Source organism: Hyperolius riggenbachi, chromosome 11, assembly GCF_040937935.1.
Source record: "Hyperolius riggenbachi isolate aHypRig1 chromosome 11, aHypRig1.pri, whole genome shotgun sequence".
Taxonomy (NCBI): Eukaryota; Metazoa; Chordata; class Amphibia; order Anura; family Hyperoliidae; genus Hyperolius; species Hyperolius riggenbachi.
Window position 1 is genome coordinate 192,212,016 of NC_090656.1, and position 27,245 is coordinate 192,239,260.

General features: G+C 45.1%; 1 protein-coding gene across 3 annotated transcripts in view; it reads right to left on the minus strand.

Moving 5' to 3' along the window:
• CCDC85B (coiled-coil domain containing 85B) overlaps window positions 1–22,520 on the minus strand; it is a 32,501-nt gene extending 9,981 nt beyond the window's left edge. Inside the window, exon 1 of one of the 3 annotated variants that reach the window (XM_068261388.1) lies at window positions 22,477–22,520. The gene's annotated coding sequence lies outside the window, so the exon portion shown is untranslated. Of the gene's footprint in view, window positions 1–8,810; window positions 8,918–20,286; window positions 20,330–22,476 lie in introns of those variants that run through there. The other 2 variants (XM_068261391.1, XM_068261389.1) reach the window with 2 other exon arrangements.
• Between the last annotated feature and the right edge of the window lie 4,725 nt (window positions 22,521–27,245).

Below are 27,245 nucleotides of genomic sequence, written 5' to 3' on the forward strand. Positions count from 1 at the left end.
TTATACGCAAATTCGTGTTTGAGCGTGAAAAACGTTATGCTCGCTATAACACTAGCCCGACCGTGATAAGTTATCACAGCTTTGTGAATCAATGATGGAGGTGGAAATCTTCTGGCTGTCAAACCACTCAAGCAAGGCCAAATCCGAGGCAGTAATAACAGAAAAAACAAAGCTCAGAGAAATTATTACAGGTGTATTAAAGAGGCACTGTAACAACAGATAGCTGAATGCACTACATTATTCAGGACTAGTTGACCTAAGCCCGTTTAAAAACGGGCTCTAGGTCTTTTCACGCTGCCACCGCCGCCGCCAGTCAGTGCGCATGCGCTTACCTGTCCGCCCGGCTCCCTGGCCCTGTCCTCCTGTCCCAGCAGCTGTCCGTCCTGCACATACACAGTAGCGCAACACACGGACACAGGGACAGGATGACACAGGGACACAGGGATATTATTAGATAGGATACCTAATTTTATGGTAATTATATCAGCTGGGTAGCAGACTGGTAAGACTGTTGTTGCATTTGATGTGGGATTTGAGCCTTTGTGTGAATCCGGCTCAAGCCAGTATGTAAAACAGTAAGGAGTCTTTGAGCAAGGCTCCCTAATGATCCTGGTTGCCCTAAGTGGCTGCAGCCCTGAAGTGCTTTGAGTCTGCCAAGAGAAAAGCACAATATAAATGTTTTGTGTTTTGATTTCAGAATCAGAAACACTATCCAGCTGTGGCTGGATGGTGTAATGGTTAAGGGCTCTGCCTCTAACACAGGCGACCTGGGTTCGAATCTCGGCTCTGCCTGTTCAGTAAGCCAGCACCTATTCAGTAGGAGACCTTAGGCAAGTCTCCCTAACACTGCTACTGCCTATAGAGCGCGTCCTAGTGGCTGCAGCTCTGGCGCTTTGAGTCCGCCACGAGAAAAGCGCGATATAAATGTTATTTGTCTTGTCTTTCTGTACCGATATATTGCTGTATATTGGTATGTAATTCCATATTGGTATGTAATCCCAGCATCCCAGTGGTGTTTAGCCTAGGCTGTTTAGTTATGCAGAATTCTTCTCCCAGAGCATTCTGGTAGACCAGGGCCCATGTACAATTCAATTTTTCTCCTGAGTTTTCTTCTAGGTCATATTTTCACACCATGTCAATAAAATGTGTTTTAAACACCCTGGCGTTCTATTAGAACGGCCAGGGCGGCGGTGCAGCACTTTTTTTTTTTTTAAATCATTAACTAGCCTAGCGCTAGCTACATGATAGCCGCTTTGCAGCGGCATCCCCCCACCCCTTCCGATCGCCTCCGGCGATCAGAGCAAACAGGAAATCCCATTCAGAACGGGATTTCCTGTTTGTCTCCCCCCGTCACCATGGCGCCGATTGGGATGACGTCATCGACGTCATCCACATCATGGCGTCAGAGGGAATCCCGATCCACCCCTTAGCGCTGCCTGCCGCTGATAAGCCAGGCTGCGCACGGGGTCTCGGGGGGGGGGGCCTATTACACGGCAGGTAGCGGCGCATCGGTGGCGAGCGGTATAAACACGCAGCTAGCAAAGTGCTAGCTGCGTGTGTGTTTTAATAAAAAAAATTATAAAAATCATCCAGCGCGGCGATCATGGACGAGCTGAGCTCGTCCATACCGCTAAGCTGGTTAAACCACCAGCAGACAAGAAAATACTCAAAATAATTTTGATAGTACTTTTTCACCTGCTTTTTGGAGCTTTATCAATTGCAAAGTCCTGAAAAGTTATTTTAAAGAGGAGAAAAAAAAAAATCTCCTAGGAGAAAAAGGTGAACTGAATAGTTGTTTCTATTGATTTCGGAACATAGTAAACAAACATTTTTCAGAGATGCACCTTGCCAGCAGTAAAGATTTCACCATCTGTGATAAATGTAAGAATGTAAATCAGAGTGAGGAATGATTTAACAGTGGGCAAACACTGACTAAATGATTACAATTGCGTATACCGTATTTTACAATATTTATTTATAAATGATTTAGTTACAGTCAGTAAAAGTTCCTCTTTAACATAAACAACAACAAAAAAATATGTAGAAAATCAGAGGACCCTTTCAAATCAAATCAAAAGCAATTATCAATGTACTATGCTATACTAACTGATATTGAGGTCGATTTAAGGTAGCCATACATTTAGCGATTCTGATTCAATCGACTAAGTGATCGACTTTATTAAGGAATCGACCTCAGAATGGTTGATCAAAAGTCGATCGACTAGTGGCCCACGCACTACAGGAAATATCACATGCGATTGATCTGAACGATGTGGCCCCATGCACTGAATGCAAAAATCGATTCAGAGTTGATCGAATCACATGTAAACAAGCCGATTCCTGTGCAATCTTGCATCCTGCTCGATCGTCTATGCTGGTCGATTTGACATGAAATCAGCCACTTTTCATCATTTGAGAATTCTAGAACACACTCAATTCCCTCTCGATTCTATAAAATTATGGAATCGAATGGTCGATCGTACAGCCAAATCGCTAGCTGTATGGCCACCTTTACAAAGCCTACTTATTTTTCACCTTAACTGTAAGGCGAGCTAACGCATGAGCTAAACAGATAAAGAGAGATAAATCATGAGTGATGCCAAATAAGGAGAGATAAGCCCTGTGTTAAGGCAGTTATGGAGAGGTGAATCATTTTCGCCTAGGGTACACTTCAATCAAAAAACCCTTTTAAACCTCCAGCAAACAAGAAAATACTAAAAATCCATTTTATATGACCTCTTTCGTGGTTTTGGCGCACGGCACTCGCCACCGAGCGCAGAAACCAAGAGCCACAGAGCAGCATTGAAATGCTGTGCGGGTCGTGTATGGGTAATTTGCAGTTGCCGGACTGTGAGATACATCAGGGCTGTGGAGTCGGTTCAAAAATAATCCGACTCCGATTCCTAAGTTTATGAAACCTCCAACTCCAGATACCCAAAATGGCCCAGACTCAGACTACTTAGTCTATTACTTACCAGGGCTGTAGATTTTGTACAAAAATCATCCGACTCTGACTCCTCAGTTTATGAAACCACCGACACCGACTTCAACTCCAAGTACCCAAAATTGCTCCGACTCCAACTCCACAGCCCTAAATTACATCCCCCTCCGAGTTGTCGCAATAGTATTTAACGTCGCCGGGTGTTTTGCGGCTGCAGGGAAAGCCGTCGTTCGGCTTTAGCGGAGCACAACTCACCGGCAGCTCACCAATACGTAGTCACTTCTTTATCTACTTTTTAGTACTTTATCAATTGGCAAGTGCTTAAAACATATTTTGCCAATAACATGAAGATTTAGTCCCGATCCAAGTCACTTTTTTCTCCTAGGTGATATTTTCACATTATACATAAAATTCCTTTTAAGCCACCAGCAAGCAAGAAAATTCTCAGAATAATTTTGATAGTACTTTTCACCTACTTTTTAGTACTTTTTCAATTGCAGAGTACTGAAAAGTTCATTTAAACAGAAGATGAAAAATTATCTCCTAGGAGAAAACTTAGGAAAAAACAAATTGGATAAGGCCCTATGTCCTGTTAGAAAACTCAGTAGATTAGCTAATTGAATATGGCCCATGCAATGGGAAATTGGTGGGTCCTGTAGTAGGATCACAGGATCGCCTAGGGTAAATGAGAGACTAGGAGCCCGATGATGCAGTATCGTTAGGAATGGAGAAGATAAATAAGTGTTATGGAAGTTATATACTGACAAAGGTGAGTCCATAGAGGCGCTCATGCATGTTACAGTGAACTCTACAGCACAGTTTTTATTGACCTGATGAAGCGGACAGAGCCATGTGAAATGCGTTGTATAATTTTGAGCTCCAATAAAAAAATCTTATCCCAACTTAATCTGGTGTGTAATCTTCCAGAGAGGTAAGGCCTATCTCTCTATGATTGTTTTTAATAGTTTAGATTATCCTAGTGAGGACTGTTGAGATACCGTCCACCTCCACTCCGGTACTAGCTATGGTCGGCAAAGAGGTTCTCACCACCCTATGTTTGCAGACAGTGAGCCCCATCAAAAATAAAAAAAATAAAATTCAAAACATAGTCAGCCACCAAAATAACAAATTGCTTCAAACTATCAGAAAAAGAACTATGTCTACTGAGACGAAATGTCGCCTCCAATGTCAAAGCAGGAACACCAAAGAGAAACAAAGTTATTGCAAGCTGCATCTAGGAAGCCCTCCAGAAACAACATAGGAAAGAAACGATTGTACAACAGAACAAAGGGCATCCTACTATTAAATTCACACCTGATACTTCTGCAGAGGGAGAGAGTGAATTATTTGGAGGCTAACGTCACAAAGAGTGATGGGGAGCTGAGCGCTCAGTTAGACTGAAAACCAGTAGAATTTATTGAGACACGACAGTTACCATGATCCAACACTACTAACGCCATTCCCATGGGGCAGTTCCTCAGGGACAAACGTTTGTCACACACAGGAAGATTATGTACAGGCAGCAAATCAGATACCGGACAAGTTTTGGCCAAAGGTTACAAGAACGATTTCAACAAAAGGCAAGATCACAGGCGGATAAGACGGACAGCAATACGTTTGTAAACATTAAGGTAAAAAACGCTAACAAGAAAAGGGTCCCCTGTTGTGAAATTTGATAGAAATATTAAGACGTTTGTCTTGACATCATCCTGTATCTACTATGAAAGAATTTAGAACTATTAGAAGCATTATAGGTGGAAAGGATATTTTTCATAATGACAAACAGGACAGAATTATGTAAAACAAAAACAAGTGTGCCTGAATTGATATGATGTCACAGGCTCAGACACACAAAAGGATGTTTCTGAAAGCGGCACAGTAGTGACATATAACAGAATGCAGTACGTTATTCAGGATACCCACTTTTATTGTAATTTTCCAGGTATCAGCATCAGAAAGACTTCCTATATCTATATATTACTGTGTATTGGTATGTGACCCTGCCCTCCCAGTGATGCTTTGCCTAGGGAGTTAACCTATGCGGAATTCTACTCCCAGAGCATTCTGGGAGACAAGGTATTGTTTTCACTGGTTTCGGAATTCCCTGAAACAAATATTCTGCAGAGCTGTACCTGACAGGACTGAATATGGGGCCACCTGTGATAAATTTCAGAGTTTAAATTAGGGTGAGGAAAGATTTTTTTTTTACAAAGGAATGCTGTGAAAGGGGGGGGGGGGAGAGATGAACTTACCTGGGGCTTCCAATGGTCCCCCACAGACATCCTGTGCCCGCGCAGCCACTCACCAATGTCCCGTTCCCCACCGCTGGTTCACTTCCGGAATTTGCGACTTTAAAGTCGCAAACCCACTGCGCATGCGCAGTACGCCCCTGGTGATGTCAGCAGGAGTGAGGACGCGCAGTGGGTTCGAAATTTTAAATTCGAAGAAATGAACCGGCGGCTGGGTAAAGTGATGTGAACCGGCGGGCAGGGAACAGACCACCGGTGAGTGGCTGCGTGGGCACAGGACGTCTGCGGGGGACCATGAGAAGCCCCGGGTAAGTTCAACTCATTTTTCCACAACCCCCCCTTACAGCATTCCTTTTAAAGAACCGCTGCAAATGACAGTAAAGACTACAATTAAGGAACACAAAATTAGAATATCTAAATTAAAAGCCAGTGACAATGAATATGATACTCATGTTTCCAGGCACTCTTTGGATAAAGGACCAAATTGCACTCAGTTATGGCCACGCCTTGTGTCCTAAACTTAGTGCTACCTGTGCACACAGGAGGCAATCCTGCTCAGATTTAACTGCAAAAAGAGACAAAGTAGATTGTAAAAATTGGAGTGAAATGTTTTCTTAACGACTTCTCCACTATAGGTTATTTCCCTTTCTGGACCAGAGCAATTTTCCCACATCATGCTCCTCCCATTCATTTGCCAATAACTTCTTATCTCACCAAAATGATGTATATATTGTTTTTGCCACAAATTAGGCTTTCTTTGGGCGGTACTTTTTGCTTTTATTTAATATGCATTTTAAAGGGAATAAGAAGAAAAAAAATTATTTCTCAGTTTTCAGCCATTATAGTTCTAAAATAAAATGTACTACGGTAGATAGAACTCACACGGTTTAATTGTCCATTTGTCCTGCTTATTACAACATTCAAATTATGTTTCTAGTACAACATATGGCGACAATATTTTATTTGGAATAAAGGTGTAGTATTTTATTTAGGTAACTATAGGAGAGGGGGAAATAAGGTGTTAAAATTGATGGGGCATTTTTTTATACCTCATACTATCCTTTGTACTGACAGTACACAGGAAGTATTGTAAAACCTTTTAAATGACCACAGGCATCTCATTGATGCCAGTGTTCATTTACTACGGGCACTTTGATTGGCCTTTGGAATGCCTGCTCCCATCCAACGATCGGTACTCTTACACAGGGAGGTCGCGGGCGCACGCTGCTGCAAGCAAGCAGATACGTGTATCTACACCCCTGGTGCTGTACTGAAGTCTACAGGGGTGTAGATAAATGATACAGCGGTGCAAAACAGGTTAAGATATTGATTTTGTGAATTGCTTTTGCAGTTCAGCTTAGTCCGACAGTATTAAGCATTAATAATATGTATTTTTGCTTTACAGTACTATGTTTTTAATGCAAAATATCCTAGCTAAAAACTACCTGGGGCTCCATCTGCATTTAATAGCGTTTTAGGAATTATAAAGTTAGAATGATTAATTAATTTGCACGAGGTCAGTTCCTGGGTGTAGGCATATGTCATTTAAATGCTGCCATATGTATTTCCTTTAAAGCGGTACCATTTGCCTTTTTATCCTGTCTCTAATACCTTTAGCCATAGACCCTGAACAAGCATGCAGCAGATCAGGTGTGTCTGACATTGTCAGATCTGACAACATTAGCTGCATGCTTGTTTCTGGTGTTATTCATACACTACTGCAGCCAAATAGATCAGCAGGGCTGCCAGGCAACTGGTATTGTTACAAAGAAAATACATATGGTAGCCTCCATATTCTTTTCACTTTACTTGTCCTTCAAGTACTGTATGTGATGCTCATTGTATTTCCACTGAAAGTCATTTTTTGAAGGATTGGTTTTCGGGAGTGCAACGTCCCTTCATCTGATCTATAGGTATACTGATTTAATCCTAAGCTTTCCCAGAATAAAATAATACTGTACACTATGACAATTACTATGAGGGTGTTAATATAAATACATATTTATTAAGAGTTAACTGGGTAAGGAATAGAGTAGGGCAACAAATAGCATAGGATGAAGAATGGGGTACAAAGGGCAAGAGAGTGGCCCTAAAGTGCCCAACAATGATTCAAAAGCACAGTTTTCTCTTAAACTAAGTAAGGTTATTGTCACCAGAAATGTCAGTTTTTTTCAAACTATCCACCTCATTCCTGTAATGTTAGGACTGTGGCCACATGACCAATGGCTGTTTCCTGTGTCTTATCACTCCTAAAGCTACCTACTCACCTTGCAACCCAGGAAGATGGATCCCTAAGACGTCCAACAACGACGAGCGCTCCCCGATCCATCTTCCTGGTGGCGGTTATGCGCAACGTCACGCGACAGCACACGACAGGCACAAACAAGAGTTACAGCGATTGCGGTACTTAAAAGTTCTTAAAGTTCCAATTCGCGTCGCTAAGCATTATTCGTAAGCCTTTACCCACGTCGCGAGATCGCCGGTTGTCGGAAAAAACATCAGAAAAATCATGTAGTGGGTATGAGCCATCAGCCTTGTTATTTTGGCACTGAGAAGAGAAGCACAGTATCCAACATTAATATGTGCCCTCTAGTGAATTACACTAGGGAGCAAGTATCAAGTTCTTGACAGGACATGAAAAAAGTGTGAGCATCTCTCTGAGAAATGTAATGTTGCTCTACATAAAAATTGTCCAGGCTATGAGAAGATAGGTAACACCCTGAAACTGAGCTGCAGCATGGTGGCCATGACCATACAGAGGCCTCACCATGGTCAACCAATGAAGATGAGTGCAGTATCATATCCAGAATTTGTCTTTTGCAAATAGATGCACGAGTGCTGTCGGCATTGCTGCAGAAGTTGAGGGGGGGTCAGTCTAATCACATCATACGCCACATACTGTATCAAATTGGTCTGCATGGCTGACTGTCGTCCAAGAATGAAGCCACTTCTAAAGATGATGCCCAAGAAAGCTTGAAAACAGTTTTCTGAAGACAAGCAGAGTAAGGACATGGATTACTGGAACCATGTCCTGTGGTCTGATGAGACCAAGCTAAACCTATTTGGTTCAGATAGTGCCAAGTCTGAGTGGTGGCAACCAGGTGAGGAGTACAAAGACAAGCGTGTCTTTCCTACAGTCAGGCATGGTGGTGGGAGTGTCATGGTTTGAGGCTTGAGGCATGACTGCTGCCGGCACTGAGGACCTACAGTTCATTGAATTAACCATGAATGCCAATATGTACTGTGACATACTGAAGCACAGCATGATCCCCTCACTTCGGAGACTGAGCCTCAAGGCAGTATTTCTACATAATGACCCCAAACACATCTACAAGACAATAGCCTTGTTAAATAAACTGAAGGTTAAGGTGCTGGACTGACCAAGCATGTCTCCAGACCTAAACCATATTAAGCATCTGTGGGGCATCCTCAAATAGAAGGAGGAGGAGCGCAAGGTCTCTAACATCCACCAGCTGTGTGATGGAGGAATGGAATAAGATTCCAGTGACAACCTATGAAGCTCTAGTGAACTCCATGCCCAAGAGAGTATAATGGTGGAGACACAAAACATTGACACGCTGGGCACAATTTTGACATTGTTCACTGAGGGGTGTACTCACTTTTGATGCCAATGAGGACAGTAATGGCTGTGTGTTGAGCTGTTTTGAAGGGACAGGAAATTTACACTGTTAAACACTTTACATTGTATCAAAGTGTAATTTCTTCAGTGATGTCCCATGGAAAGATATAAAATATTTACAGGAGCGACTGTTATAAGGTGAAGTAGCTATAGCAACCTTGTCAACACTGAGCTATGTGCTGGGGTCTTTACTTTTGTCCCTGAAGTACCTTATTTAACCTGACTAGAAAAACTCAATATAAAATACCTATAGAAAAAAATAGCTGTCAGTTTTGTGCAAAATATTTACTTTTAGCAGAGCCTTCACTAGCAGGCTACACAACCCAACCAAAAGAGGCCTACAACTTAGATGCTGGATACAGGAAGTCAAACATGGATCATCTGTGGCTCGATTATAAAGATCATTGATCCTATCCAATTAAAAAAGACAGAACATTTATATCCTGCTTTTCTCCTGGTGGACTCCACAGCTGCAGCCACTAGAGCACGCTCAGTAGGCAGTAGCAGTGTTAGGGAGTCTTGCCCAGGGTCTCCTTACTGAATAGGAGCCGGCTTACTGATCAGGAAGTGTCAAATCCTGGTCTCTTGTGTCAGAGGCAGAGTCCTTAACCAGTAAATTATCCAGCGATCGATGTAATGTAGAAGAGAGGAGGTGGGCAATAGATGCTAGGTGGCAACTACAGAATATGGTAATGTTAACTGGTAGACAGTGCTCTTAAAGGCATAGGCTCCATGCTCACAATACCAGTTGCTTGGCAGTCGTGCTGATCTCTTTGGCTGAATAACACACATACATGTGGCTAATGCAGTCAGACTTCAGCCAAAACATTTGACCTGCATGCTTGTGAAGGGCTCTTTCAGACTTAGACATTTGCGTTGCAGGGGACGTTAAGGTCGCATAACGTCCCCTAACGCAACGCTTGCTGGTGGCAAAGGTGGACGCGTATAAAGCCGCGTTATGCAGCTCTCGGTGCGCCGGTAAAATAACTGTGAAGACCAAGTGATCTGAACACTCCGCATCACGTGGTCCCGCCAGCCAATAAGCGGCCGCTCCAGGAAGTAAACACTGCAATAGTGATGGGAAGTCTGGCTCTTTTCAATGAATCGATTCTGAACAGTAGTGATGGGAAGTCCGACTCTTTTCGATGAATCGATTCATTGAAAAGAGCCGAACTTCCCATCACTACACTGCAGTGCAGTGAATATCAATTAGCCATGTGGCTGGCCACAATAGGGACTCTCCCTTCCCCTCTCCTGCACAAATAAAAAAAAAAAAATAACTGAGCATGTGCAAACAGTCTAACGCGGCTAAAACCGTGTATAACGTACAGCATGCTGCACTTTCATTCAACGTGTAGCGTTACAATGTAATGCAACGTGAGCACTGTCAACAGCCCATTGATTTTTCAGTACTGTGAGTTGGGCTGCGTTACAGGCTGCTCTAACGTGCGCCTGTAACGTCCCACTGTGAAGGGTGTTTAGGGTCTATAGCTAAAAGTATTAAGAGGGAGAGTATCAGCAGGACAGACAGACAACTATTATTGTTTAATAGGAAATAAATATGGAAGCCTCCATACCCCTCCCAGTTTAGGTGTACTTTAAAAGTTGAACCCACTACCTTGGTGCTTGGTCGTTTGTTTGCTACTATCTTTTCCTACAATTAAGGTAACAGTTGTGTATCCAATGCCCTTCCAATCTTTGTCTTTTTGCATAGAGACGCTACTGATTCACCACTCCATCCAGCATTCCATATTGCTCAGATTTCTGCTATAATCTGATTAAATTTGATGAAACCACTGTCCTGCTAGTTTTGTTGTCCTTGAAGCAATGCAAAACTATGCAACAGCCAATCAAATTGTTGTTTGATCAAAGTAGTTTACCCCTTCTACTCGTCATGCTTTTTATTGTTAAACTACTTTAAATCAATTGTAAGAATTGGAAGTAAATTGGTCAAATAAGTGGCAGTTGAAAGGCTACTGACCTATTCGATCAATGTTATTCAATCTTTTGGAACAAGTGACCACTGCATAGTCATACATAGATGTAGCCAGACTTACAGAATCCTGATTTCCCATGTTTCATGCCACAATAAACTGAGAGGCATACAGACATGGATAAAAATATGGACTTTGTCTTCATCTGAGTTGTCTATCTTCAGTCCTCCAAGATCTTCAAATATTTGTAAAGTAACTCTAATAGATAAGGGTTCATGAGGTAAGGCATATTTCACCAAGTAAATTGGCTTTGATGATTTCAAAATACTGGCATAGATAGAGTCCTCAAAGACTGAAGAAGGACTACCCTGATCTACATCATCCATTCGTATCTAGTCCCATTTTCATTCCATTTTTGTCTTACCGGATTGATGACAGTCTAACTATCAGTGTAACTATTTTCAAGCTGCTTTTGATTTTCACTGGGAAACACATTTGTTTGCGTAGTACAGCCTTTCTCAAATGTTTTAACTTGGAGGAACCCTGTAAATAAGTTTTGGATCTCAAGAAACCCCTGCATTTATTTTGCAGGAGGCATGGACTTTAAAAGTAGGTGTGTTTTTTTTCACTACCACCTATTACAGTGTGTCTCATTATACTGTCCCCTTATTCTGGTGCTTTTTATAAATGTGATTATTATTTGCCAGGGAACCCCTGCAGAGTAGTCACGGAACCCTGGTTGAGAAAGCCTGGTGTAGTATGTACTTTATAGTACAGCTATTGACACTGTAGCCATGATGTAATACATAGCTACATCAGCAGAGCACTAACTTTGCAATTACAACCACACACTGTATTTTATACTGTGAAACAGAGCAGAGCTAATGAACCTTTGAACTCCCCTGCAGTAAAACCTTATCTGAAGCTGTGTCTTACTGTTTCTTTGATGTATAAGTGCTTTAGAAAATAGGACCATCTCTGACCCACGTTGGATCGGAGAGCTCTGAGCAGCTCTTTTGAAAAGATAACAACTGAAGTTTCTTAACTCTTCCTGTACTGGAAACAATATAAGACTCTGGTCTTTGCTACTAGTGTTCTATTTCCTAGCTGTACTACACATACAATTCATTATATCATAAGTTTATTTTCACTTCAGATTCCCTTTAAGCCTTCTGTAGTTTTTTGATCCACCATGGAAACCTCCCTACTCACTGTCACCTGGATAACTCGTCAGCATTTCCCCAACATCTCTGAGCCCAGACACAATACTTTTCACACACTGCTGCTTGTCATGTGGTATGTAGAGCCACTACCAATCCAGCTGCTGGGCCATAAAGAGCACAACAAAGCTGACTTCTTCTGACAGAAGGTCAGCCATGATCTGAGGAGTGTTTGCAGTCATAATATGGGTCATGTTACCCTTTATTACATGGTCCTGACAGTAAGTCCAGGTGCCTAAAGTATAAACCAGATTAATTAGGAACTTTAGTGTAAGGCCTTGTTCACATCATGATGCGCAGATGGGCGTGCAATCAGAACGTTACGCAACGCGTACGATCGCACGCCATCTGCGTTTCCGTGCCTGATCCCATTCACTGAAGTAAATGAGTCAGTCGTGCGTTTTGCCAAAAAATGCGTGCAGCAGTGAGTCCACGCATCACACTGCTATGCAACGCACAGTAGTGAGTCCACGCATCACACTGCTATGCAACGCACAGTAGTGAGTCCACGCATCACACTGCTATGCAACGCACAGTAGTGAGTCCACGCATCACACTGCTATGCAACACATGTAATGTGAACATCAGACAGTGCAGTCCGTGCACTTCTGATGTGCGTGCGTGTCTGCCTCCGCATGTAATGTGATGTAATCTAAGGTGAACGACGCCTAAGGGTAGAGTTAAAGCCCACCTAAAAACAAAATCAATAAAGTAAATTCTAATAGCTTTAAGGGTGATATAAGGTTATAAATGAACATAAATCATGTATAGAAACAACACGCTGGACAAAATGCCTGTTCCATATACCAAACATGTCTGCAACTGAAGTACAACTTGCTTCCTGTCCTCCCTGGAGAGAGTCTAGGGGAGTGGTGGATGTTAGTCCCCAAAAAATCTCGCTAAAAAAGCCAGGTGACTATCAGTGGTGGGCAAAAACTGCTATCTTGCCTATGGTCCCATTTCATCTTATAAGTGAAGTGAGAATAATATGGAGGCTGCCACATTTATTGTATTCTAAACAATACCAGTTGCCTGGCTTTCCGGCTGATCTATTTGGCTGCAGTAGTGTCTGAATAACACCAGAAACAAGCATGCAGCTAATCTCGTCAGATCTGACAATGTCAGAAACACCTGATCTGCATATGCTTGTTCCGGGGCTATGGCTAAAAGTATTAGAGGCAGAAGATCAGTAGGATAGCCAGGCAACTGGTATTGCTTTAAAGGAAATAAATATGGCAGCTTCCATATCCCTCTGGCTACAGTTGTCCTTTAATCCATTTCTGCAGAAAGGTGTGACCATATGATGCCCAAACTAAAGAACAAGAGGTGCCTGACTATATTTCCTATATTCCAGGAATTACAGTAGTATCATAAATCTACTTGAGGACGTTGTACCTCACAGTTCAAAGGATGTAGGTGGGACCAAATTTAACCACTTCTGTACCAGGGGGGGGTTGCCTGATCGGTGCTGCGTGGGCTCTCCAGCCCGCAGCACCGATCAGCTAGCAGCCAGGCCGATCAGACTACCCCCCTTTTTTCCCCACTAGGGGGATGTCCTGCTGGGGGGGGGTCTGATCGCCGCCGGCTGTTTGCGCTTGCGGGGGGGGCTCTTCAAAGGAATTCCGTCCTGCGCCGGATAGGACAGGCTTCAGCCTATCAGGTGCCGGCGTTCCCCGGCCAATCAGAGGCCGGGGATCGCCGATCTCCGCTATGGCGCTGCTGCGCAGCAGCGCCGTATACATGTAAACAGCGGGGAAGATCTTCCCCGTGTGTTTACATTTACCCTGCGAGCCACGATCGGCGGCTCGCAGGGTGTTCACGGAGACACCCTCCGTGAACTGACATGGAACGGCCGCTCGAACGAGCGGCCGTTTCCATGGAATCCACTTCAGGATTCAGGGGCGTAGTTAAGCGTACGCCGAATCCTGAAGTGGTTAAGACCTCACCTCTTCCTATAGGCAATAATAATGCATTTGCTTTTATGAGTCATGACTGTGGCCAGGGTCAGACTGGGACACTAAGGGCCCACCGAGGAAGTTTCAGCCTGCCCCCCCATTTTGGGCTCACATACACATGTACTCTAGAAATTTTGCATGATTTTATGGTAGGGAATAGATTGTAAGCACTTCTGAGGACAGTCTCCAATAGGGATATGTCCGCGCGCCGCAGCAAGAATAAACGAGTGTCACCACGCACTGGAACACAAAATAAGTAGCGGTGTTATTCACAGAGATTAGGTCTGACCAGATACATTTTAGATAAAATAATCAAGTAGTTGCATGCCTCATGATAATTCATCAAGTAGTCAAATGGCAGCAAATTTTCCGACAAAATGCAATTAGATTGGTGGCAGATTCCCCACAAAATGCAATCAAATTGGCAGCAGATATCCCCACAAAATGCAAATAGATTGGCGGCAGATATCCCCACAAAATGCAATCAAATTGGCGGCAGATTTCCCAACAAAATACAATCAGATTGGTGGCAGATATCCCCACAAAATGCAATTAGATTGGCGGCAGATATCCCCACAAAATGCAAATAGATTGGCGGCAGATATCCCCACAAAATGCAAATAGATTGGCGGCAGATATCCCCAAAAAATGCAATCAAATTGGCGGCAGATTACACAACAAAATACAATCAGATTGGCGGCAGATATCCCCACAAAATGCAAATAGATTGGCGGCAGATATCCCCAAAAAATGCAATCAAATTGGCGGCAGATTACACAACAAAATACAATCAGATTGGTGGCAGATATCCCCACAAAATGCAATTAGATTGGCAGCAGATATCCCCACAAAATGCAATCAAATTGGCAGCAGATATCCCCACAAAATGCAAATAGATTGGCGGCAGATATCCCCACAAAATGCAATCAAATTGGCGGCAGATTTCCCAACAAAATACAGTCAGATTGGTGGCAGATATCCCCACAAAATGCAATTAGATTGGCAGCAGATATCCACACAAAATACAATCAGTTTGGCAGCAGATGTCCCCACAAAATACAATTAGATTGGTGGCAGATATCCCCACAAAGGCAGATCCCCAGGTAGTGGGGGGCCCCATGCTGGAAGGGGGTGCAGTGGGCACAGAGCGGCCTCACCTGGAGCCCTTCCCCCCCCCCACAGTTTAGGTAGGCAGGTCACAGGTGTCCCCGGTTAGGTAGGCAAGTCTAAGTTCCCCCCCCAGCTTGGTAGGGGGGGCAGTGGGCACAAAGCGGCTGCCCCCCCTCCCTCCAAAATTGCAGCCAGCGACAGCGAGCGGGGAATAGCTTACCGCCATGACATGACGGCTGGCTGGTCTCCGTCTCCTGCAATGTACTATGTCTAATCACGCTCTCACAGGAAGTACTGAAATTGATTCACAATCTGTTTGCAGTAAAGGCAGCCATACAATCCCTCTCTGATCAGATTCGATCAGAGAGGGATCTATCTGTTGGTCGATCTGCTGGGAAATCGACCAGTGTATGGCCACCTTAAAGAGTGCTTGAGACAATCACAAGTAGAGCATGACATCACACGCTTTAGGGATGGTAGACCACAAATATTTCCTGAGCAAGTTTGATAAATGGCAGGCGAAATTTTTTAGTTGAAAATAAAAAATCTAAAAATAAAAGTTCTTTTAAAACAGATTTGAAACCCAATCTCAGATTCATGTTTTTAAAGAGAACCCGAGGTGTGCTTAAAGAATGTTATCTGCATACAGAGACTGGATCTGCCTATACAGCCCAACCTCTGTTGCTATACCAAACCTCACTAAGGTCCCCCTGCACTCTGCAATCCCTCATAAATCAGGCTGAGGCTGTGTTTACATCTGTAGTGTCAGTCTCAGCTGCTCCCCCGCCTCCTGCATAGCTCCGGTCCCTGCCCTCGTCCCTTCCCTCCAATCAGCAGGGAGGGAAGGGATGCAGGCGGGGACTGGAGTTCTGCAGGAGGCGGGGAGAGCAGCAGACTGACACTATAGAGATAAACACAGCCAGCTCTGACAAGCTGTTTGTCAGCAGCGTGGCTGTGATTTATGAGGGATTGCAGAGTGCAGGGGGACCTTAGGGGGGTTTGGGATAGCAACAGAGGCTGGGCTGTATAGGCAGATCCAGCCTCTGTATGCAGATAATATTCTTCAAACCCACCTCGGGTTCTCTTTAAGCATATTTTGTGGAATATTTTATAATTTGCATATTACAGTAAACATGTTTGTGTTATTCATTTTTTATGACCTGGCTGACTGGGTTTTGTAAAAGCTGCATTTTTTGTGCCAGATTCTGCTTGCAAGGGAGAACAGCAAGTCAGTGAGCCGTTTCTCCCCCTAACCAATCATCACCCCCATAATATATAGTCAGGGAGGAGGCAGAAGGGAGCTTCAACTAGCCTTTCCCTCTGAGCACAATTATGACCCTGCTCAGCTGCGGGAGGGGTGGGTTAAGGTGCCAATACATCTAGCGATGATGGGCAGATTAGACCAAGAGACAAATCTCTCTCTTATCGAATCTTATAAGAGAGAGATCTGTCAGCTGCCCATACACTGCAGGAGGATTACCCATCAATTTCAGGCTGAAATAGCTCCGGAATCGGCCTTGTGCGCCGCACCTGCTGCTGTGCCTCCCTAATGTAAATGTCCCCCGTGCCCGTAAATATATACATTACGGCCCGGTTTACATTTGCGCTTTTTTTTCCGAAACCGGCCATACCGATCTGGCCATCAGGATCAGGTAAAAACTGTCAGTTTTTACAGCCAGTGTGTTGTAAATGGTCCATTTTCTATTTGTTCCTATGTAGCTGCAAAACTTTTCGTTTCCGGTCCGCTGGGCACAACGGTCCGAGAAATGAGGTCCTGCTGCATTTCTTTGCTCGTTGAGCGGAACGGAGAACGGATCCGTACAAGCCGATGGATGTGAACGGATCCATTTGTTTACATTGGATCCATTCGCACACCGGTCCGCTTTTACAGTATACGTTCCGCTCCCCACTAATGTGAACCGGGTCTACCTCTCCGCGGCCTCCGCTTTTCCCCCGCAGGCTTCTGGGATTCCTCTCTGCATACACGCACGCCCCACGTGGTTTCCTAGTAAGGGCGCGTGTGTGTGACATCACATGTGCACCCCTACTAGAAAAACACGTGGGTTGTGTGTGTGTATGCAGAGAGGAATCCCGAAAGCCAGCGGGGGACAAGCGGAGGCCGCGGTGAGGTAATGTATACTTCACACGGGGCAACATTTACATTAGGAGGAACATCGCCGGGGGTTTTGTCGCGCTCATCGGGAAATTGCACGCCGTTACCGCCGCGCACCCAATCGAGCAACATCTTGTGGAATGCGCAATAGAGAATGCGACCCCAAATTGGTCGCATTGTCTGTCGGGCATGCACTTCGCGGCACCGATTTTGATCCAAATCGATTATAATAATCAAATTGGACGGTCGATTGGCCGCCAAGTCGCCTGATGTATGGCCACTTTTAGGGTCAAGGAACACCAAGGCCAAAGAACAAAGCTCCCTAATTACTATCAGTGAAAAATCTAGGAGATTGAAGACAGATTTTAACCACTTCCGGATTCTCGGAGCGTATATACACGCCCCTGAATCCTGAAGTGTATTCCATGGAAACGGCCGCTCGTATGAGCGGCCGTTCCATGTCAGTTCCCGGAGGGTGTCTCCGTGAACACCCTGCGAGCCAATCGGCGGCTCGCAGGGTAAATGTAAACACACGGGTGTTCTACGCAGCAGCGCCGTAGAGGAGATCGGTAATCCCCGGCCTCTGATTGGCCGGGGATCACCGGCATCTGATAGGCTAAAGCCTATCCCATCAGGCGCAGGACGGAAATCCGTCCTGCGCCGCTCACAGGGGGAGGGAGAGGGAGGGAAGGGGAAGGAGGCCAGGAAGCGCTGCGGAGGGGGGCTTTGAAGAGCCCCCCCCCCCCGCAAGCGCAAGCAGCCGGCGGCGATCAGACCCCCCCAGCAGGACATCCCCCTAGTGGGGAAAAAAGGGGGGGGGGGGGGAAGTCTGATCGGCCTGGCTGCTAGCTGATCGGTGCTGCGGGCTGGAGAGCCCACGCAGCACCGATCAGCACAAAATAGCGTGGTAGGGAAGTGGTTAATATTCGTGAAAATTATATATTTGCTTTTTCAGCGATGTAGGTTCCAAGACCTTTGCACAGTAAAGAAAAACTATCACAAGAAATTGATGCATTTCTAATGCATAAAGAAAAATTAACATTTCTCCCAGAGTAAAATAAACTATAAAATTACTTTCACTATGTTGCTGTCACTTACAATTGATAGTAAAAGTCAGACAGATCTGTGAGGTTTTGGACGAGTCAATCTCCTCATGAGGGATTCTCGGCTATTTCAAACGGAATCTTGAGGATTCTCAGCTATTTCTTTAATTACAAAAACGCTAACTGAACTCCGTTTCTTAGTCACTCTGCCAAAATAGAGAGCAAACTATTAGGGAAGCTGGGTGAAATCTTTGTATAGATCCTTATTAGGGAGCACTTTTGTAAAGAATAAAGGTAATATTGAGAATCTCCCATAAGGAGATGAGAGGGCCTAGTCCAAAATCTGTCAGTTTGTTGCTGCCTACTACCTACTGTATGTGACAGCAACATAGGAAAAGGGTAATTTATAATGCATTTTAGAAGAAATGTACATTTTGTATGTGTGAATATTAAATGTTACATTGATAGTGGTTCTTTAAAAGGAACCTGTAGCGAAAAAAGTGACCCTATGGGATACTCACCTTGGAAGGGGGATGTCTCTGGATCCTAAAGAGGCTTCCCCATCCTCCTCTGCAGGGCTGTGGAGTCAGTACAAAAATCTTCCAACTCCAACTCCGACTCCTCAGTTTATGAAACCACCGACTCCAACTCCGACTCCGGGTACCCAAAATGCCTCCGACTCGGACTCCTCGACTCCGACTCCTTAGTCTAATACTTACCAAGGCTGTGCATTTTATACAAAATCATCCGACTCCGACTCCCGAGTTTATGAAATCACCGACTCCAACTACCCAAAATTGCTCCGACTCCTCGACTCCGACTCCACATCCCTGCTCCTCTGCAGTCTCATTCCAGCGTTGTCAGCTTGTCGACTCTCAAGCATATGTGCTAGCTCTGTCGGCTTTGTTTCAGAGATAGCTGGGTCGGGTCTGCACTACTGCTCAGCTGCAAACCACCTGCACCTGCACTGTAGCACAGACCAAAACAGGCTCAGCTATTTCTGCCTGAGCAGGATGTCGCAAGCGTGCATACGCAGGGAGGACACTTTTCAGGAGTCCCAGCGCTGGAACAAGGCTACAGAGGAGGACAGGGGAAGCCTCTTTAGGATCCAGAGACCACCCCCTCCCGAGGTCTGCATCCAACAGACCAGTGTTTCTCAAACCTGTCCTCGTGACTCCCCAACAATGCATGTTTTACAGGCAACCTCACCTATGCACAGGTGGGGTAATTAGTGTCTCAGCTACATGGAATCCACCTACACTGATTACCCCACCTGTGCATAGGTGAAGTTGCCTGGAAAACATGCATTTTTGGGGAGTCATGAGGACAAGTTTGAGAAACACTTTAAGGTCATTATTGGGGTACTGAAAGGTTAGAAGTTAGTGTTAGGGCTAGGGAGGTGCTAATATTTTGCTTTCAAACAGCCATACCAAATTTGACAGCACCAAAAATAACATAGCCATAACCACTGAAATATCTCAGGCCTCTTTCATTGGGGCAGTTCACAGCAGTGCATCATCTGACAGGTGCTTGCAGGCACCTGCAATCATTCAGCACGGGCAGTGGGGTGGCTCCCATCCCCTGCATATACATCTGAGCAGATGAAGGTACATGTGCCAGTATCCTGATGGGCAGTAATTGCACCATGTGTCAACCACTCAAACGCATGTGGTTACCAATGCTGACATTTGGCTGAACTACACTACAAACGAATGGCGTTCTTTCCTTTGCAGATCATTGGCTGGACCATGCAGCAAACATGCAATTCAGCCATCCATGTGAAAGAGGAACTTTACCGAAAGATGGTAGTAGGCGAAAAAATCAGTACATTGCAAAGTGAGAATTCAAAAAGTAGAAAATAGATCAATAAATAATTTATACACGCCATATACTGAATTTGTTCATGTTGTTTGATCTACCATGAGCCTACAGGTCATCATCTTTACTGCTGGTGGAAAAGGAAACAACCAAACCGCACCAACTGCCATTATCTATAAACACCCCCACTAACAATGTGATAAGCTAAAAGGTTTTTGTTTTTTATTAGGGAGATACTGCTTGCTTGTGGATAGCACTCTCACCTTGCAGCGCTGGGTCCCCAGTTTGAATCCCAGCCAGGGCAGTATCTGCATGGAGTTTGTATGTTATCCCCGTGTCTGTGTGGGTTTTCTCCAACATCCCAAAAACATACAGATAATTTAATTAGCGTCCCCTTAAATTGGGCCTAGAATACAATACATACACTGCATGATACATACATAAACATATAACTATGGTAGGGATTATATTGTGAGCTCCTCTGAGGGACAGTTAAGTGACATGACAATATACTCTGTACAGCATTGTGGAAGATGTCAGTGCTATATAAATACTAAATCATAATAATAATTACCAAAATACAACAAGGTTCATGGACAGGAAACTGTAAAGGCCATGGCCCTGACATCAAATTGTGGGAGGGGTTTCAGCACAATATGCACCATACAAATGTTCCATGATCTATTTGAGAAAAGGTAAAGCTTTCTTGTGAGAAAGGAGGTATTGGCTACTGGTTGGGATGAAGTTCAATCCTGAGGCCGCAATAGCAGCATAGGGGGCGATATTGTGGCTGGGAACGCGAATAATCACTCGCGTTCCCATGCCTGTCGGGTCCTGACGGCGAAACCGGAAGTGGACGCCGGCGGGGACGGGAGCATCGCAGAGACACGGCGAGGGCACCGATCGGCTGCAGGGGGCTGAGGCAAACCTCAGGTGAGTAAAACTCATTTTTTTAACGAGACTTAAGGTGCACTTTAAGAGCATGCACCACAATTACGAATTTCTGTACAATTTCGGCAACTTGCTGTTGCAGCATGATAGATGCCAAGTAGCCAGAATTATGTCTGATAAGACTGTGGCCTCTTTCACCTGCAAGACATGCTACTATAACACATAACACACAGAGACTGAAAGTAAGAAGCCAGAAGCAAGGCGAAAGCATGGAACAGTTTTGAAGGTTATATTTCAGGCCAGGCACTTTGAAAAACAGATCACTTTCACAACCCTTGGAGTCAAATGAAACAGATACACTGCACTAACAGGAACTTTGCTGGAAAGATACAGAGCAGAGGAATTAAAAGGAAAACTGTAAAGAAGAGCCTGTAACATGAAAAGAAATGGAAAATATGTGGGTGAGAGTCAAGTGAAAAAGACACACAGCAGAACAGGAAGACAAGCAGCTATATATTATGTAGGAGACATTAAACGATGACATGGAGGTGTACAGCAATACAGCACTATATAGAGGATAAGTCTTGGGAAGCCGGTATTGTAAGCCTGGTCCTACTAGTATTGATTTTCAAAGCCAATCTGAACACGTTGATCATCTGCTGAGGATCTATTGACCACAACATGACAAATCAATCAACTTTCGATCAATCGATTTTAGGCACTTTAATGATCAAAAGGGGGAAGGAGCGTATTGAAGTGTTCATCGAACATCTGGAATAAGGCGTAATAGCGGATCTACGGCGGTATAGCGTAGCACTGCATCGAGAGGTACGGCGCTATCGGTTTCATTGATCCTTAATCGACGATTTGATCGATTTTCAATCTGATCAGAATTTAGATCGAGTGATCAAGGTGGTTGTATGGATCAATACTTCCCAATCGATTTTCGATAGTGAAGTAATCGATCGATCGCTGGATCGGGCTGTAATAGATACATGTATGGGGACTAGGTACAGAGGAAGAATGAGTGCCAGGGAAAGAAATGACATCTGCAAATATGGAGGTTAGAAATAAAAAAGAAACACTATCATAATATATATGTAAATAGAGGATATAGGTATGTGGTGAAGCAGACAGACTGATCATGTGACATTAAAGTACAGAGAGTGAATATAGAATACAGCGTGGGGAAGAGAAAATGGAAGATTCTGATAGGGATGGGGAGGGGGGGAATACACCTACAGCAGTAGCTTTCATGGCTGGGCCACTAGATTTACAGCAGCGTTGCAGTAACAGACAAGAGGGAGGAAAGAGAAGGAGAGGGCAAGAAGCAGCTAGGAATGCAAGGTGAAGGGAATGGAGAAATACAAAGAGACAGATGCAGATAAGAGGAGGAGGGGAGGAAACAGGGAGATGTGAAGGAAAGGGGGCAGGAAAGCACAGAAGACATCTAAAAATGGACAAGGGGGAAAGGAGCATGACACAAGAATAACGGCAGGCTGAAGGGATCCAGACCAGAGGGAGACAGATCAGCAATTTAGGGGGAGAAAAAGACGTCTAACCTGCTCCTGCAGCTGATGGTGAGAGAGTGGGAGCTGGAGGAGGGGGAGAGCGGGGAGATAAAGGGAGGTGTGCAACGTCACAGGCTGGGAGAGCTCAGGAAATCCTGTATACAAAACCAGCTGGACACACACATACACACACTCATCTGTGCATGTTCTCTTCATGTCTGTGGGTTACACTTTGTATGTGTGCATGTTTATGTACTGCCAGCCTCTTCCCTTCTCTCAGATTTTCCTTCAGCATGACAGCATTCATAGTGAAGGTTCTAATTAGCTAAAACACTGCATGGCACACATGGCAGGCTCTCTGGAACACACCTCCAGTCTAGGGTGGTGGAAAATGAGCTGATGGAATATCACCAGTCGGGTTCTTCTCTTCAATGGGATTGGGAAGAACATGTCAAATGCAGCAAGGCGTTGCTACAATTTATGGGCACTACCAGGAAAATGGTGCTGTGGACATCTTAACAGGATATAAGGGTGCCTGAGATGCCCTGGTAATAAGGGCAATTATAAAAGCCGCGATTAGCGACATCACATGGAAATTGAGGCGCCGATAATATATTGCGCTCTGACTGTATAGCTGCAATTTTCAAAGTGGGTAACTCCGTCACCTGGTCTTTATCAAGCGCCCAAATGTCCGCGTAAAGCTGCTAATCGGGGATTTTTGGCAGGAGGGGCTGGTAAAGGGTTAGACACTGCAAGGGCCGAGGCAGAGGCGAGAGAGGCTCCAGCCTCAGGGCGCAGTGTAGTGTACTCAGCTCAGCTATCATTCCCCTGTTGTGTTTGAGGCGGAGAGAAATAAGAAAAGGGGATACATGGCAGTGACAGCAAGCCAGATACCTAGAGATTAAGGTGTTTGGGGGCCCTTGGGTGCCTCTTACTCAATACAGTGTGTGACGGCTGGGGTGGGAGGGATGGGGGGGCGCTCTTTGGTGTCTCAGCCTTGGGTGCCGGAGGACTTATGGCCCATACTCACGGGCTACAATTGTCGCCCGTGAGTATGCGGCGTTGCACGGGCGCGCACCCCGAACTGTCGCTCATCGCTGATGTCGGCAGGCGATTGAACCGCTCAATCGCCTGGCGACAGTTGCCGCCGCAACTGTCGCTAGTCCGCGTGAGTACGCGGACTAGCGACAGCAACAAGAAAGGAATACATTGGGCTTCCGGCGGAGGGAGGAGCAACAGCGACAGCTTCCGCCGCATCAGTTGCCAGGTCCCTCCGCCGTGTGTATGTGGAGGGACCTGGCGACGAGCTGTCGCCGGCCTGTGGCGCACACGCTCACTTGTGCTGGGGACAGGCCAAAAAAGTTGCCCGTGAGTATGGGCCATTAGTCCTGCTCTGACCGCAAGGGGGATTAAAGTGTACCGGAGACGGTGTAACATACAAGTTTTATACATACCTGGGGCTTCCTCCAGTCCCATGCGCATGGATCGTTCCCACGCCGCCGTCCTCAGCCTTTTGTACCGCTAGTACCGGGTCCTGTAACTTCCACCAGTCGCAGCCAGTCTGCGCAAGAGAAGTGCGCTCTCTACGTTTCTCTCCAGCGGCTCCACCCTTGGGCTGGAGGAAGCCCCAGGTATGTATAAAACTATTATGTTACATCATCTCTGGTTTCCTTTAAGGGTTAGGCACCAGTTAAGGGAGGGTTAACGGATAATTTAGCGCTACCGTTCTCCGATAATTATCCAAGCTCTTTACTTCCTGGTCGGTGCCCTCCAACCCGGACATACTAGGCTGTGCATGTGCACTATGTTTGCTTGGGCATCTTGCAACCACACTCCCCGGCGACCCCATATGATGTAAGCACGGTCTCAAGGCACCCAAGCGGACATACTGCGCATGCACAGCATAGTATGTCCTGGTCAGAGGCCACTGACCGTGCCGACCAGGAAGGAAAGAACTTGGATAATTACCTGAGAACGGAGGGTGACGCATCTGCACAACTCCCCATAGGCCTTGGACCCACTACAAAGCGCTATCGCTAGCGATTTTTCTGGTAGCGCTTTGGGAGCGATTTTCCTGCTCCTAAACAGTGTGTTAGAATGGAAACGCCCGCAAAATGCTGCATGTCCTGTGATTGTGTTTTGCTTAATCGAATTCACTCTAGTGGAATGTTTTCAAAACATTTTATTAAGTGGTAATTTGTGATACAGAAAGGCATTACAGAGTTCAACATATCACCAATTTTAAAGTTAACAAGCACTTCCCTATATTATATCATAAGTACTGTATATAATATGGAATTCTATGAGGGCCCTTATTATTTAAAACAGTGAAAGAAAACAATATATATAACGTAATTCTCTTATGTAATGAGAAAAAAGAAAACTTCTCAAATTAAACAGAAAAGAGAGAATCAATGAATCTAGGTAATTTTAATCTGCTACATATGTCTTTAACAACAAACATAATTCCCAGCAAAATATGTATTCATCATGACCTTTAACCCCCTTGGCGGTATGAAAAATACCGCCAGGGGGCAGCGCAGCATTTTTTTTAAAATCATGTAGCGAGCCCAGGGCTCGCTACATGATAGCCGCTGCTCAGCGGCATCCCCCCAGCCCCGCCGATCGCCTCCGGCGATAGGCGATCAGGAAATCCCGTTCAAAGAACGGGATTTCCTGGAGGGCTTCCCCCGTCGCCATGGCGACGGGGCGGGATGACGTCACCGACGTCATTGGGAGACCCGATCCACCCCTTGGCGCTGCCTGGCACTGATTGGCCAGGCAGCGCAGGGGTCTGGGGGGGGGGGGCGCGCGCCGCACCGGATAGCGGCGATCGGACGCGCGGCGGCGATCGGGGTGCTGGCGCAGCTAGCAAAGTGCTAGCTGTGTCCAGCAAAAAAAAAATTATGAAAATCGGCCCAGCAGGGCCTGAGCGGCACCCTCCGGCGGCTTACCCCGTGTCACACACGGGGTTACCGCTAAGGAGGTTAAACAAATCCAATATGTCCCATCCATTTACATTAGCAGAGCGTTTAGGGAAATAGCTAGCGATTGAAGCAATCCCTAAATGCTCAACAAAAAAAAACGCTCTAGTGGGTTCCAGCCCATACACAAATTTAGGCAATAGGCATCCTTTTTGAAAAATATTTAGCACTAAGGTATCCTTTAAGGGTTAGGCATTGGGAGAGGGAGGGTTCTGCATGACAGGAGGGTTAGTTAAGTAGATCATATTAAATATCGGTAAAGATTACAGATCATTTACTATTGGAATTAAGTTGTATAATATCAGTAACTTTACGATATTCTATAGGTCAGGGGTCCCCAAACTTTTTCGGTCAAGGGCCAGGTCAACATATTTCAGACTGCTGGGGGGCCAGAACATACATAAAATGATGTTGAAAAACATTACATTGAATCTAGGTATTGGTTCCCTTCCAGTCATGCCAGAGGAGAACTCCCAGCAGGAGCCATTCAGTCGTGCAGCGCCCAAAGAACATCTTTGTGCACCAGACACCTGTTGACAACCTAGTTGACAACCTGTCTTCCAGTTGGACAGCAGTGTCACATGATACAGAATTGGATTGGAATCCAGCGAATGACTGCTTGTTGGCTTCTACAGTATGTGGGTGGGTGGTACCAGCACTGCTGTTCTATATGCGGGGCGCCAATATTTAAAGGTGTAGTGAGCTGCATCTATAAGTTATACATTTTTTGTTTGGGGAGCCAGTGAAAAAGCCTCAGGGGGCCGCATTCGGCCCGCAGGCCTTAGTTTGAGGACCACTGCTATAGGTGTTAATATCTGGGTGCCCTTTTTTCCAGGTGTCTTCATTACATGTCTACGTGGACATACAGTACATACAGCAGGGAGGCAGAAATATTTCTTTTTAAAAAAATGCTAATTTGCCTGGCTGTCCTTCTGATCTTCTACCTCTAATACTTTAAGGGGACGTTTCTGCTTGTGTCCAGCGTGCGTTTCTGAATCACTTGCACCTGTTACAATGTGTGTTTCCCTCTAGCTGTGCCATTCACAGCTATCAGGAATTGCATGCGTGATGCAAATGTATGCAGCATGCCAACTCCATGAATTTGCAGCAGTGGAAGTAGCCTTTATCCATAGACCCTCAACAAGCATGCAGATCAGATGACCGCATGCTTGTTACTGGTGTGTGATTCAGACACTACTGATGCATGAAAGATCAGCAGGACAGCCAAGCAACTAGTATTGCTTAAAAGGAAATAAATATGGCAGCCTCCATACCCCTCTTCCTTCAGTTGTCCACTGGTTTTGTTCAGACATAGAAAATACAAATTATTGAGCCAGTTATGATTAGTCTGTGAAGTTAATCACTGTAGAGAATGGAGACAAAAGCAGGGACACAGAGAGCCCAAAATATGGTGTAGTATGTATTGGTATTGGGAGAAAGTATAGAGTAAGTAAAATAATACTCACAAGCCAGGGTTACCGCTTAGGCAACCACTGTAAGGGCAGGTGGGGAGAACAAGCCTGTCCCCACTCAGGATTAAGAAGTCGCTCTCTGTAGGTGGGAAGAAATGTCGAAATTTCTGCCCTTCCACCAAGGGTGGACGAGGATAGTAAACAAAGTGAACAGAGGTGCCAAAAGAATGAAAAGGAAATAACATTTTTAAAACATGGAAGTGACGGGGTGGGCCCTTATCCACTCCAAAGGATGTGACAATAGAAACGTGTCAAGTATAACACAAGATTTATTTAGATACTCCACACTGGTTGCAACGTGTTTCATGGGCGTGACCCCGCTTCATCAGGAGTAAAAGCTGTGGGTCAGAGACAGTCGGGTTTT